This window comes from Molossus molossus, unplaced genomic scaffold (assembly GCF_014108415.1).
Source record: "Molossus molossus isolate mMolMol1 unplaced genomic scaffold, mMolMol1.p scaffold_m16_p_18, whole genome shotgun sequence".
In the NCBI taxonomy this organism is placed as follows: Eukaryota; Metazoa; Chordata; class Mammalia; order Chiroptera; family Molossidae; genus Molossus; species Molossus molossus.
The window spans coordinates 12,229,174-12,242,057 of NW_023425353.1; the positions used below are offsets into that span (position 1 = coordinate 12,229,174).

Here is a 12,884-nt window from a genome sequence, read left to right on the forward strand (position 1 = left end):
GTATCCTTGCCCCACGGACACTCCTTTCCCTATGCTCACCTCCCACGGCGATATTTTACACCGAGCAATAAATCACTTGTAATCTCAGAGACAGTGACACTACACCTACCAAATGATTCGAGTCTTTCAAAACCTCTTCACAGAGCCTGACGCCACGGCCACTAGTAGCAGATTTTATTAGCATGGTTGTGACGATGCCTCACAGAAAACACACAGCATTTACCGTGTGCTGGACACTGGTCCATGCCCTTTAAACAAACTCATATGTTAAATCGTTAATCCTCACATCTCCACAAGGTCAGCACTATCATTTCTTTTATTTTACAGATCAGGAATTGAGGCACAAGGAAACTGAACAATTTGCCAAGGTCTAATTGCCAGTAGGCTGCAGAGCAGGGATTCACACCTAGGCAGTGTGGCATCCGAGTTCACACTCCTCACCACGCACCTCACTGCCTCTGCACCCTAGATCGAGTACAAACATGCAAACGAGAAAAGCCACTGTGACTGAGCAAGTCTGTGTGTGCTATTAATAGTAAAAGGGTAGTCTGTAATCTTTCATTTTTAACAATTGAAAAAAGGTTGGGAAGACTTACCTGCATAAGTGGATGAAAATAAAAAAACATTTTAAAATGCAATATTATTTTTCTTTTTTTTTAAAGGAAGAAGAAACATCCAGGATATTTACAGATAACGGGGTGATTCCAGTTGATTTACCTTCACAGCAAAGGTCAGGCAGGGACCCCTTTCTCTTTTGTATGCTTCTAAAGTCCTAAAATTTGGGGGATTATACTGAACACAATTCAGTCTTTATGTGAAGGATGAGGCTTTCCATAATGAAGGCATCAACCTGAAGAATAACTTCCATGAATTTTTTGATTTAATGGTTTCATTATTATGGATTTAATATCTAACCCTTTACAGACACCTGAGGCCTCGGTACATGTTCAGGCTGAGCGTGACCACAAGCACTGATGGCAAACACATGGTACACTCGCCACTCCTCACGCTGAGCCTCGTGGAGATGTGATTGATGACGACCCCCTTCCCATGGAGTCCCTCCTTTTCAACAGAAAGATAGTATATTATCCAAGATAATTATCAGGGGCCAACAGCAAGGGACCAGATTAAAGACATGAGATGAAATTCCTCCATCGCCTAACTCTAAATCAGGGACAGCCAGCATCAAGGAAGACCTTCTTTATCGCTTATAGTTCATGGGGTCTAGAAATACACTGGGGTTTCTCCCCTAGTCTGCTTCTCAGGCCGACTCATCCCATCTTAACCAATAAAGAATGAATTATCTCATGCAAAAGAACGCCCAGTGGAAGAACAGGCTTCGGGGATGGTTGATTCAGAAGCTTAAGAATATCAACAGGAGTCCAGATTCTTCCTTCCTTCCCAGGCTGAGCCCCTCAAATTCGACTTCATCCTCAGGTGGCAATGTGCCAGCTGCACATCCTGACAGCACCCAGAGCAAGTAGGGAGACCACAGCTTCCCTGGCTCCGTGGACCGATGCTGCTTTCCAGGGAGGGCCCAGTCCACACACCTTCTCATTTTATTGGACAATCAGATCACATGGCCAGTGCTGAACCACTCACGAAGAAGGAATGTAAAACCACACAGACCCGTCTCTGAAGCAAGGGTTGGGCTTCATAGAGGAGGGTGGGCACCTAGTAAAACGGAGGCTCTATGCAGGAGATGAATGCTACAGCATCCTCAACAGGCATTCCCACCTGAGCAAGACGCAGACCAGAGATGAAAATGGGATGCAGAGGACAAGCCTAGCCAAGAGATGATCACTTCAGCCCTCATGGTGTAATAATAACGGAAGTCATTAGCAAATTTTTTAAACTGGGAGTAGTCAGGTGAAATTTAAGATCTCTACTTTTGCCTTGCCAGTTTTGGCTCAGCAGTTACAGTGTCGGCCCGCGGACCAGAGTCACGGGTTCGATTCTGGTCAAGGGTACATACCTCGGTTGTGGTTTGGTTCCTGGCCCTGGTCGGGGTCGTGTGGGAGGCAACCAGTTGATGTGTCTCTCTTGCCTGCCCCCCCCTCTCCCTCTCTTTCTCCATCTCCCTCTCCCTCTTCTTCTCTCCCCCTCACTCTATCTGAAGATAAATGGAAAAAATATCCTCGGGTGAGGATTTAAAAAAAAAAAAAGATCTCTACTTTCTCTTGAAATACTGGAATGCTCTAACACTGACTCAGAGTCCCCCAGCACAACAATCAGCCCAAGCCAAACAGAGCTGGCCTTGGAAGAGAGGCCAGTGTGACCAGTTCTGCAGTCTGGCCACTCCCTGTGGTTCACTTGCCTCATCCGCCCCTTCAGCTGCTGAGCCCAAGGGCCTTTAGTTTACAGCCTCAGCACTGGTCATCACAGAAACCAGCTCAAGAAAGTGGGCTTGCAAACAGGTAAAACCCACAGCGGGACGTCCACCTCTTGGCATTTACAGAGAATTTAATTCCAAGGAGAAAGAGAAGAGAGAGTCAGGTTAATAATGAAAATTTCCTAGCTCCATTCTCAGATTCCCCCCACCCCCTAAAAGAGTCATGTAAGATTTAAAGAGTTTGTGGAGCTGCCTTTTTGTGGTAAAGAAAAAAAAAAACTATCAAATGAGAGCATCAGAGAGATCCAGCGTGGTGCAGCCTCAGTCAGTGCGGCGTCTGATACATCTGGCTAGCACTTGGCCCCAGGCATTTCGGTTTTAATGAATCCCAAAGAACATGGTTTGATCCGACTTCTGAATTCTTGTAGCATTCTCTCAGGAAAATGTTCCTAAGTCTTTAAAGGAGACCCATTTCAAGAAGACAGAGGATTTACACTAAAATGGAAACCTACCCGGGACCGCCACTTACCCAAAGCTTTTCTGTCACAGACGGCGGTTCACACCACGTGTTGCACCCGCTGTGGTGTTGAGCAAGGAGGGGTGAGGAGTAGCAACTCTAGACCCCAAGGTCATCGTTTAGGATGCGCCTGTCACCCAGTTCTTTTCACCTGTCCAATGAGGTTGGCAAAGACCCCGCTCTCCTAAAAGAAAGCCATTCCAAGAGGGTACGGTAGGGGTTTTCACTCCTACAGCAATGACAGTGTGGGGACATTATCTGAACCTGTCCAGTTCCTAGTCCAGTCACATGTGACTCAAGTCTTGATAAGAGTAAGGCATAATATCTAGACTCAAGGAGAGTTTCTTTCCTTAGAAATACAGAGATCTGTATATCATATGAGTCTGCAGGTGTTAGGGAAGTGAGGATGACCTGGACCTAGCCATGACTGCCCCCACTACACTCTTGCATTATATCACCAGTCAGTTCTTCATCTGCTTCAGCTACTTTGTGTGGATTTCTCCCCCTTTCAACTGAAAACTGAATGCAGTATTCCCTTGGTCTAGTTCTGAGACCTGAGCCGTTAATATCTACTTACAGGTCACAACCGATCCCTTAACATAGTCCTTGGCCAACAGTCAGGGCTCTCCTAATACCTACTAACTGAATGAGAAAATAAACGTATGATTAACACCTCAACCAACAAGAAGGATCAGAAATGGGCTGTGCCCATTCATCAGATGTGGGATGTGCTGAAGAACAGAATGTGGTAGGGCCCAACAAAAAGGGGCTTTGGGTCCAGAGAGACCTGGGCCCCTCTCTTAGCTGTCTCTTTGACCAACTCTGAGATCCTGGCCAGTGAACAAAGTTCACCTATAGTTCCATCTTCTCATCTGCAGACAGGAAGACGGACGGCCCCGTGAAGACACAGAAACAGGGAGACCACCAGGTGAAGAATGCGGAAACTGCAGGGATGTCCACTGGCCCAAGAACACCAAGCACTGGTGGCAAGGCCGGCAACCAGGAAGTGGCCTCCAAAAAGGGACCAACTCTGCCAACATCTTGATCTTAAACTTCTAGATTCCAGGACTATGAGACAATGAAACTCTGTTGTTTTATTTTTTTATCCTCACCCGAGGACATTTTTGCATTCATCTTCAGATAGAAGGGAGGGAGAAAGGGAGGAAGAGAGAGAGAAACATTGACATGAGAGTAAGACACATCGACTGGTTGCCAATCACATGACCCCAACCAGGGCCGGAGGTGAACCGCAACCAAGGTATGTGCCCTTAGCGGGAATCGAACCCAGGACTCTCTGGTCTGTGGGCCAACACTCTAACTGCTGAGCCAAGCTGGCTAGCGCAAGCTCTGTTGTTTTAAACCACGTAGTTTGTGGAACCTTGTTATTGCGGTCCTAGCAAAGTAATATGGAGGTTGGCCCCACTCAGTAATGTATTTGTAAATCTTTACCATCCAGCTCTAGGAGGAGTAGGATTGTAGTATTTGCTGATTACCACGGAGTAAACAGTCCCACCACTGCTAACTTCAAACTACCAATGTTCCATCACTACATGCAAAGTAGGAAAACGCTGCACGGTGGCTCATCTTCATACAGCACCTCCCCGACACAGACACAACGGACAAAGGCTCAAGAGCATCAGTGACAGTGAAATGTATTGAGACAATTAAGAAGTGATGCATATGTGGTATTTACTACTTTTTAAATATAATTTAATTGTAAATTTACATGACTTTGTACTTTAAAAGAGTGTGTTTAATAACCAGCTCATACGATTGCTGAAAATCTAACAATCAGTTCTCAGGAGCCTCTGCAAAGCAGCTCCTGGGCCCAGGAAAGGGTGTGTGCAGAGAAAAAGCACACAAAGCATAAATCCTCCAGCCTCACAGGGCTAAACCACTCCTGGCCCGGGAGTATGGTCTTCAAAACCGAGCCCCTCTGCAGAAGAGGGGTCACGCCTGCTGTCAGCCGGTAATAGACAGTGTCCGGTTAATTAAGCAGGTTTTAGTGCAGCTAAAACCCTGGGCCCATCTTCTCCCTGTTCCCATAAAGCATTCCTGGCAGTTTGGTTTTTAAGCAATACAGGAGTAATTTGAAATCAATTTCTCCTCTCCTTGATGAACAATGGACTATTTAGTGTGACCCACCGAGAAAATGAGAAGCCGTGAACGTGAGGCGGCTAACGGAGCCCGGCGGGCTTCACGAGTCCAGCTAAAGCTGATGCCTGACTGGTACCAGGAGGATGCTGGTCTCATTTCTCTCTGAACTGGCCCGGGGATTTGATCCTCTCTCTTAATTACAAGGGGTGAGGGACCACACGTTATCCTTCTTATTTAGTCAACATAGGTATAAGGAGCAACAGCTCTGAGCTAGGCGCTCTGGAGAGCCCCGTGAGCAAGAGCTGGGCCCTGCTGGGACACACAGGCTGGCAGAAGCTGGAAGGGCCTGAAAGAAACGCTTAAGAGGGTTCCCATTAAACAAAGTCACAGAGAGACATTTGTCCAATGAGCCGGCTGTCTGCAATTCCACCACTATTGCCTAGACGATCCTGGACATCAGCCTGAACTTAATGTTGATCACAACAGTACCTCCTCGTACAGGGTTACTGTGGGGTCCAAATGAGATTATGCAGGACAAGGAGTTGTCTGTCCCCTCTGTGCCCTGGTACCACATGCTGAACTGTACCTCCTTCACACCTTTACTCAAGGGCAACTGTTCCCAATGAGGACTATTTAAAATAGGTGACACCTACCCAACTCCCCATTCCCCTAAACTTCTTTCCTGTTTCTTAACACTCATTACCTTCCTACATGTTAGTCCCCCTGCATCCCCACTCACACACAATAAAACAAGTCCCAAAAAGGCAGGTATCATTAGTTAGTTTTGTGCTCTTTCAAATACCTTTAACAGAATATAGCAAATAGGAGGCACTCAATACATACCAGGGATGGATGGACACGTGGATGGAAATTAAATTCTTATAGAAGAGACTATATCTCATTGATCTTTGAATCTCCCAATATCTTACACAAATCACTCTCAATTTCTGTTGAATAAATACAAGAATAAGCCACAAACACTGATTTGAGCCCACAAATAACTTGAGGTTGGTTACCCAAAGGATATACTATCCTTACTTTTTCTAATTTCCTTCTACATGAAAAAAAACCTCTCATCAAATGGCAAACATGCTGACGTGTAGACATTTCTTCTTGTCTTTTCCAACGGTGCTCTGGTGGAAAGAACTCAAGCAAGGAAGAGGGTGGGGAGGTTGACCAGAAGCCTCCTATCCTGATTCAAGGAGATCTTTTTAAAAATCTATTTTGTATAGTATTAAGATTTCAAGTAAGATTGTTTTGTTGTGTGTGTGTGTTTTTTTTTATAAGATAACTTTTTTTAAAGTACTTATGTCTTTTTTTTTTAATCCTCACCTGAGGATATATTTATTGATTTTAGAGAGAGAGGAAGGGAGGAGGAGAAAGAGAGAGAGAAACACATCGACGTGAGAGAGAAATACACCCATTGGTTGCCTCCCGTGTGAGCCCTGACTGGGGATGGAATCCGCAACCTTTTGGTGTTCAGAATGACACTCCAACCAACTGAGTCACCCAGCTGGGGCTCTAGAAACTTTTTAAATTGAGGTACAATTGAAATACTTATATACTGGCTCTTAAAAAACAACCTCATAACTGGTAGCTGCCAGAGGCGGAGGGAGAGGAGTGGGCAGAATCGGTAAAGGGGATAAAAAGGTACAAACTTATACTTATAAAATAAATGGGTTATGGAGATGTAATGTACATCATGGCAATAATAGTTAATAATATAGTATTTTCAAGGACGGAAAAATGTAGGTTTACATTTGTTCGCATTAAAAAAGCTGGGCAGCCGTGGCCGGTTTGGCTCAGCAGTTAGAGCATTGGCCTGTGGACCAAAGAGTTGCAGGTCCATTCGGATCAGGGGCACATACCTCGGTTGCAGTTCACCCCCAGCCCTGGTCAGGGTCGTGCGGGAGGCAACCAGCCAATGTGTCTCAATCACATCGATGTTACTCTCTCTATCTCGCCCCTCCCCACTCTATCTGAAGAAAAATGGAAAAATGTCCTCAGGTGAGAATTAAAAATAAATAAGTAAATAAATAAAACTGTGCAGATTATGAGTATTCCAATAGCTTTATTAACACAAAAGAATGCCACAGTGTCACTTATGATATTGTACCTGAGTGCACTACCATTGTGACATTCTTTTGAGTTAATAAAGCTATTGGAATAATCATAACCTGTACATCTTTTTCCATATGAACAACTATAAACCTACTTTTACCAACCCCTGTATATTTGAAGATTACTAAGAGAATAAATCTAAAAGTTCTTAAGTTAGATTTTATTTGCAAAATGGTTTCCATTGGTAAAGGTAAACTTAAAAACACTCAACTTCAAGGTACTTTTGAAAAAAACAACAACATTATATATATATCCCTGGCAGTTTTCACTCAGCAGTTGGACCAAAGGGTCACGGATTCGATCCCCAACTCCAGTCGAAATCCTGTGGGAGGCAGCCAATCGATGTCTCTCACGTCCATTTCTCTCCCCCCCCCCCCCTACTCTACCTAAAAATTAATGGAAAAATATTCTCGGATGAGGAATGAATGAAGGAAGGAAGGAAGGAAGGAAGGAGGGAGGGAGGGAGGGAGGGAGGGAGGGAGGGAGGGAGGGAGGGAAAATTATATATATATCACATCCAAACTTCCATTTAATGAGTCGATTACCATCTGGGATAGTGACTAGATTAAGTTCAAAACTCAGCATACAAGTTTTCAGAAATAAGCAAAATTACCCTTGACAAATCCCTTGAGTTACCCACAAAGCACACTACAGAACATGTTTTATGTCATGATTCACTACATGTATTGTATAATGGCAACATCTGCCAGCCACTGAGCATGATTAAAGTAAATCAGCCCTGGCTGGTGCGGCTCAGTGGTTGGGCATCGACCCAGGCACCAAGAGGTTGCAGGTTCGCTTCCCCGGTCAGGGCACATGCCCGGGTTGTGGGCCTGATCCGCAATGGGGGGCATGCAGGACGTGGCCAATAGATGTTCTCTCTCATCGATGTTTCTATCTCTCTCTCCCTCTCCCTCCTTCTCTCTCTCTCTCTAATAAAAAAAAAGTAAATCAAAGTCTTCATGCAGGCCACTGGAGATTAGAATTACTATAGCTTTTCAGAACCCAGAAGAAAACACTAGAAGGCTCTAACGTGTTCCTGCTCATCCTCAGGGTTTACTCTGCTTTACTCCATTTTAAAGTCTACATCCTCCATAAACATGAACTCATTTGTTTGTTGTGTAAGGAACACAGGATATGTGAAAACACCCAGAAAAAACTGTGAGACAGATGTTTACTAATTTTGAATCTGTATCTTGCTTGCCTGAAACCACTCCTTGTCGAGTAGAGACACAAAACCAGCCATCTTATCCATCTATTATGAGTTGAATTGTGACTTCCAAAACCATATATCCTAACCCCACTACCTCAGAATGTGACCTTAATTAGAAATAGTCATCGCAGAAGTAATTAGTTAAGATAAAGCATTAGGACCCTGGCCAGTTTGGCTCAGTGGTAGAGCGTTGGCCTGCGGACCAGTGAGTCATGGGTTCGAATCCAGCCAAGGGCACATACCTGGGATGCGGTTCATCCCAGGCCTGGGTTGGGGTCATGCGGGAGGCAACTAGTCAATGTGTCCCTCTCACATTGATGTTTCTCTCTTTCTCTCCCTCTCTCATCCTCCTATTCTATCTGAAGATAAATAGAAAAATATCCTCGGGTGAGGATTAAAAAAAAAAAAGATAAGTCATTAGGGTTGACCCTCATGCAACGTGACTAATATCCTTATAAAAAGGGGGAAATTTGCACACAGACATGCACACAGAGAGAACAGTATGTGAAGATGAAGGCTGAGATCAGGAGGATGCTTCTACAAGCCAAGGAATGCCAAAGATTGACAGCAAAATATCAGAAGCGTGGAGAAAGGCATGGAACAGATTCCCCCGCAGAGCCCTCAGAAGGAACCAGTCCTGACCAGCCTAGATCTGTCTTTTGGCATTCAGAATTGTGAGACACATTTCTGTAGTTTAAGCTACCCAGACTGTGCACCTTATTACAGCAGTACTAGCGAACTAATATGACATCCAAGCTCCCTTTGTCTCCGGTGGCCCCACTATAGGCCATTGCACCCAAGCTCTTGGGCCCTGGTCTCATGACTTTAAGGGCAGTCACAACTTAACTGATTCCTGAGTTTAATGAGTGTGTTTCATATATGTCCACTCTATCATCAACTAGTAAACAACCCTAAAGTAAGCGACAGGAAGGAGGCAGCACAGGATGACTAGTCACACTTCCTGGTTAATGGATAAGAAAAGGAGTCTCCACGGTAAGAAGACAGAGACCCGAGCTGCGCTGTCTCACTCAAGCAAGAAAAGCCGTTCTCAATTTCTCTACTTTGCTGGCCCACTCCTTTTCTTCCCTGGTGAATAAAAACACCCAAGGGGAAATGTGGACTTATTCATCAACATTCCTAGCCAGACAGTGAGCTGCTTAATGGCTTTATCGATTCCTTGTTTTGCTCTACATTACGTGTTACATTGGCTCAAGCAGTCCATACAAGAAGAATCAAGATGGTGTTGGCAAAAGGCATTATTTCATTTTAAGCTTGTTACCACTGACACCAGTCAACCCTAACAGAAGTAGCCGGGTTTCAAAACAAGCAGTGCAAAATTCCTATTCATTCCATGCCAACAGCTCCTCCCATGGCCAATGTCCCTTGATTTCAGAGCCCTATCTTAGTCGGTAAAGAAAAACAAACTGTGGCAATAACTGTGCCCTTTAAGTGGATTTTGCATGCTAGAATAATGTTTTGCTTTGTTTTATACTCCAAGAAAATGGTTCCAAATGCTTTAAGGGGATAAATTTCATATTAGTCAAATGAGTCTAATTACAACACAACCACTCTGTTTATCCATTTCATATAAATATCAATACATGGCAAAAATAAAATGACTCAAAACCCATTAAGGAATACAGAATCTTCAATGTCCTTGCAAATGTATCCATTTTAATTGGTTAAATTAAACATCATGTAAGCAAAACACATAGGATGATAAAACAAATTTATTAATGTTAGAACAATGACCTAACACCAAACTCAACATGGTAAAAGGATTAAATGAGACCCTTTAAAAAATGAATTTGGCTGCTTTAACAATGTGGGCAGTTTGACGGGATCCTAGAGCTAACAGACCGAGGAAAGTTAAATTTGACATTAAGTGTTCTATACCATTTATTTTAATCATATATACAGTTACTAAGAGCTGGGTTAAATGGAACAAAAATCTTGGGAAAATTATTCAATTCTGAAAAAAGTAGTTGAGACTCCAAACTCATGCATGCAATTACCATTTTTGGTCACCATTCTTTCTATCTGTCAAAGAGGAAACAATTGGTTACTAGCAACTGAGAGAAGTAGATTTCAAGCACACTTCTACCACTCACTGTCACCTTGAATGGGTCTCAGACTCTCCAGATCTCAGGATTCTCATCAGGACTGAGAGAAGGGATGGACTCCATCAAAAACAAACACCTGGTGCTCAGCTGGCGTGGCTCAGGGGACTGAACATCATCCTCTGCACCAAGCGGTCCCTGGTTCGATGCCCAGTCAGGGCACATGCCCGGATTGTGGGCTCTGCCTCCAGTGGGGGTCACGCAGGAAGCAACCAAGCGATGGTTCTCTCTCATTGCTGTTTCTCTCTTCCTCTCTCTTCCACTCTCTCTAAAACAAAGAAACAAAAAACCACTTTAAAAACCACTGGTGGAATTTTGTCTTTTGCTTTGTTTTTTCAAAATAATCCCATTACTTGTAGAAAGGAAAATCTACATTGTATCACACTCACACAAGAAACATGATGTAAAATTGCACTTATTTTAAGCGAAATTTAAGGATATCCAGTGATTTCACATACAAAGGAAAAACAAAGTTGAGACTAATTTTAGGAGGCTTAAAAATATGGAGTTGACCATAAACATATTTTTTGCCTTTATCTAAGCTTTTCAAAATAAGCAACTATAGAAGAATACTTGGTCTTAAGATATCTTCGGCCAAAGTCATTGAAAAGTAATCTAAGAAGCATCTATTTTCCATACTTGCTGAAACAAAGTACAAATTGATAGTGTTCAAATTCGTTTTCAAATCTCATTGTCCTCCTACCTAAATAGCTTTTGCCTTGAAAGTGGGCTATGTATAAATTAAATAGAAAAAAAAAAAAAGCTTTATTTTCAAAAACATTTTCAATTTGTCATGTTTTGCTACAGAATACAATGTGCGTGTTGCACTTGGGTGGTCCCGCACCAAGGTTCTGGCACCAAAGTGCAGGGGACAGCCATGGCACTGGGGGCAGGCTCGGGACTGTGAGTGGCAGCCGGGAGACAGTGAGCAGATGACCCTGAAGGGCCCTGTGGCGGCGAATGGCATCCGTGTTTTTCTGACCTAAGTCCTTGTTTATTGACTACGGAGATGGAACAAGAAAAAGTCAACTTGAGTGAGAAGCTAAGCACACTCTTGGACAGGGGGCTCAGCCACTCCATTATTCAGGCGGGCCAACTACAGCAGCCTCTGTCTCATCAGCCCTGGGGAGGACCCAGTTCAGGAGGGACCCGTTGTCCGCATGGCCCTGCCCAGTGTCCACTTCTGAACCAAAGGCCTGTGTGTTGCAGAGCCCCCAGACCATCATGCAATCCAGGACCTGCCGGCCAGCAGCTGGCACGGAATTAAGTTCCCCAGAGAGTGCTGTTGTCACCAGGCAGACACAGCCTGCTCCAGCCCTCAAGGAGTCCTGCAGGCACATGATGGAGGAGAAAACATGAGTGTGTATGTGAAGAAGAAAGTTCTAGAAGACCCCATAGGGGGTGATAACAACTCTGGACCACTGAAAAGGATGTTCTGTACCTTCAGAGATGACATTTCCAATCAGACTGATTTGTCACATGCCTGGGAGGAGACAGGACCCTGCTTTTCTGGTCATGGCCTTCTACTTGGACCCCCTGAGCTTCCTGACCCCTTCAACTTTGAGAACTTTCAGTTCCGAGTTATTCAACTGATACAGGGGGACGCAGCAGTTGGTAAGGGTCATGAAGGAGCTCAGAGGGAAGAATATGGCTGTACCCCACAGGATCAGCAGGAACAAGGTGCTGGCTACAGATCTGGACAAGGAGGTCAGGAAACAGCTGGTGCCGTACCATGTCTTGAACGAGGTGACGAAGGACAGACGCCCTTCCCCATACCTATCCAACACGGGCATCCACCTGGACTGGCATCTCATCACATCAGTACATGGCAACACTGTGATCATCTCCACCCAATGGGCAACCCGGTGTATTCAGCCACAGCCAGAGCCTCCATGGTCCAGTCAATGTGTTGGCCAACATGATCATGCCCATCTGCCCCCACTCGCTGGAAGAAAAAAATACCAGGTGGGTGTCTTTCAAGTGATGAAAGAGAAAAGCAATCCATCAAGGAGAGCGCATCAGCATCACTGCCTCTTGCTAAGGCTCCCCTCCATCTGTGCCTGAGACCCTGTGGGCAACTGGTGTCCGCACGAGGGAGAAGCAGGCTCACTCCACGGAGGAGAAGGGAGCAAGGAGGGCTAGGCCCGTGTGCCTGCTGCCACCCAACAGGGAGCCCAGAGCCCCGAAGCCTCTCTGGTGTCTTTTTTCCTATTCAGCCTCCTTCCCCTCACCTTGAGGGGAACAGACCACCCTGATTACATGTGCACCTATCGGACTTCTCGGCACTACTGTCTGCCATCACAGAAGACCCTGGAATCCACCTGTTCGGCCGGTTTTAACATTTTAAATCTGACTTCTTTTTCCCATTTCTTAGTGAGCCCTGAACACCAGCACACTTGTGTTGTCGGTCAGGGACAGCCACGCTGGACAGGTTCTTTGTAATCCCTCGTCCGGAAGCTCTGCCATAAATGTCTACTGAAATTC

General features: G+C 44.8%; 1 pseudogene; it reads left to right on the forward strand.

Annotated features, from left to right (window-relative positions):
• LOC118633519 overlaps positions 1 to 12,464 on the forward strand; it is a 56,061-nt pseudogene extending 43,597 nt beyond the window's left edge.
• Positions 12,465 to 12,884: the final 420 nt, after the last annotated feature.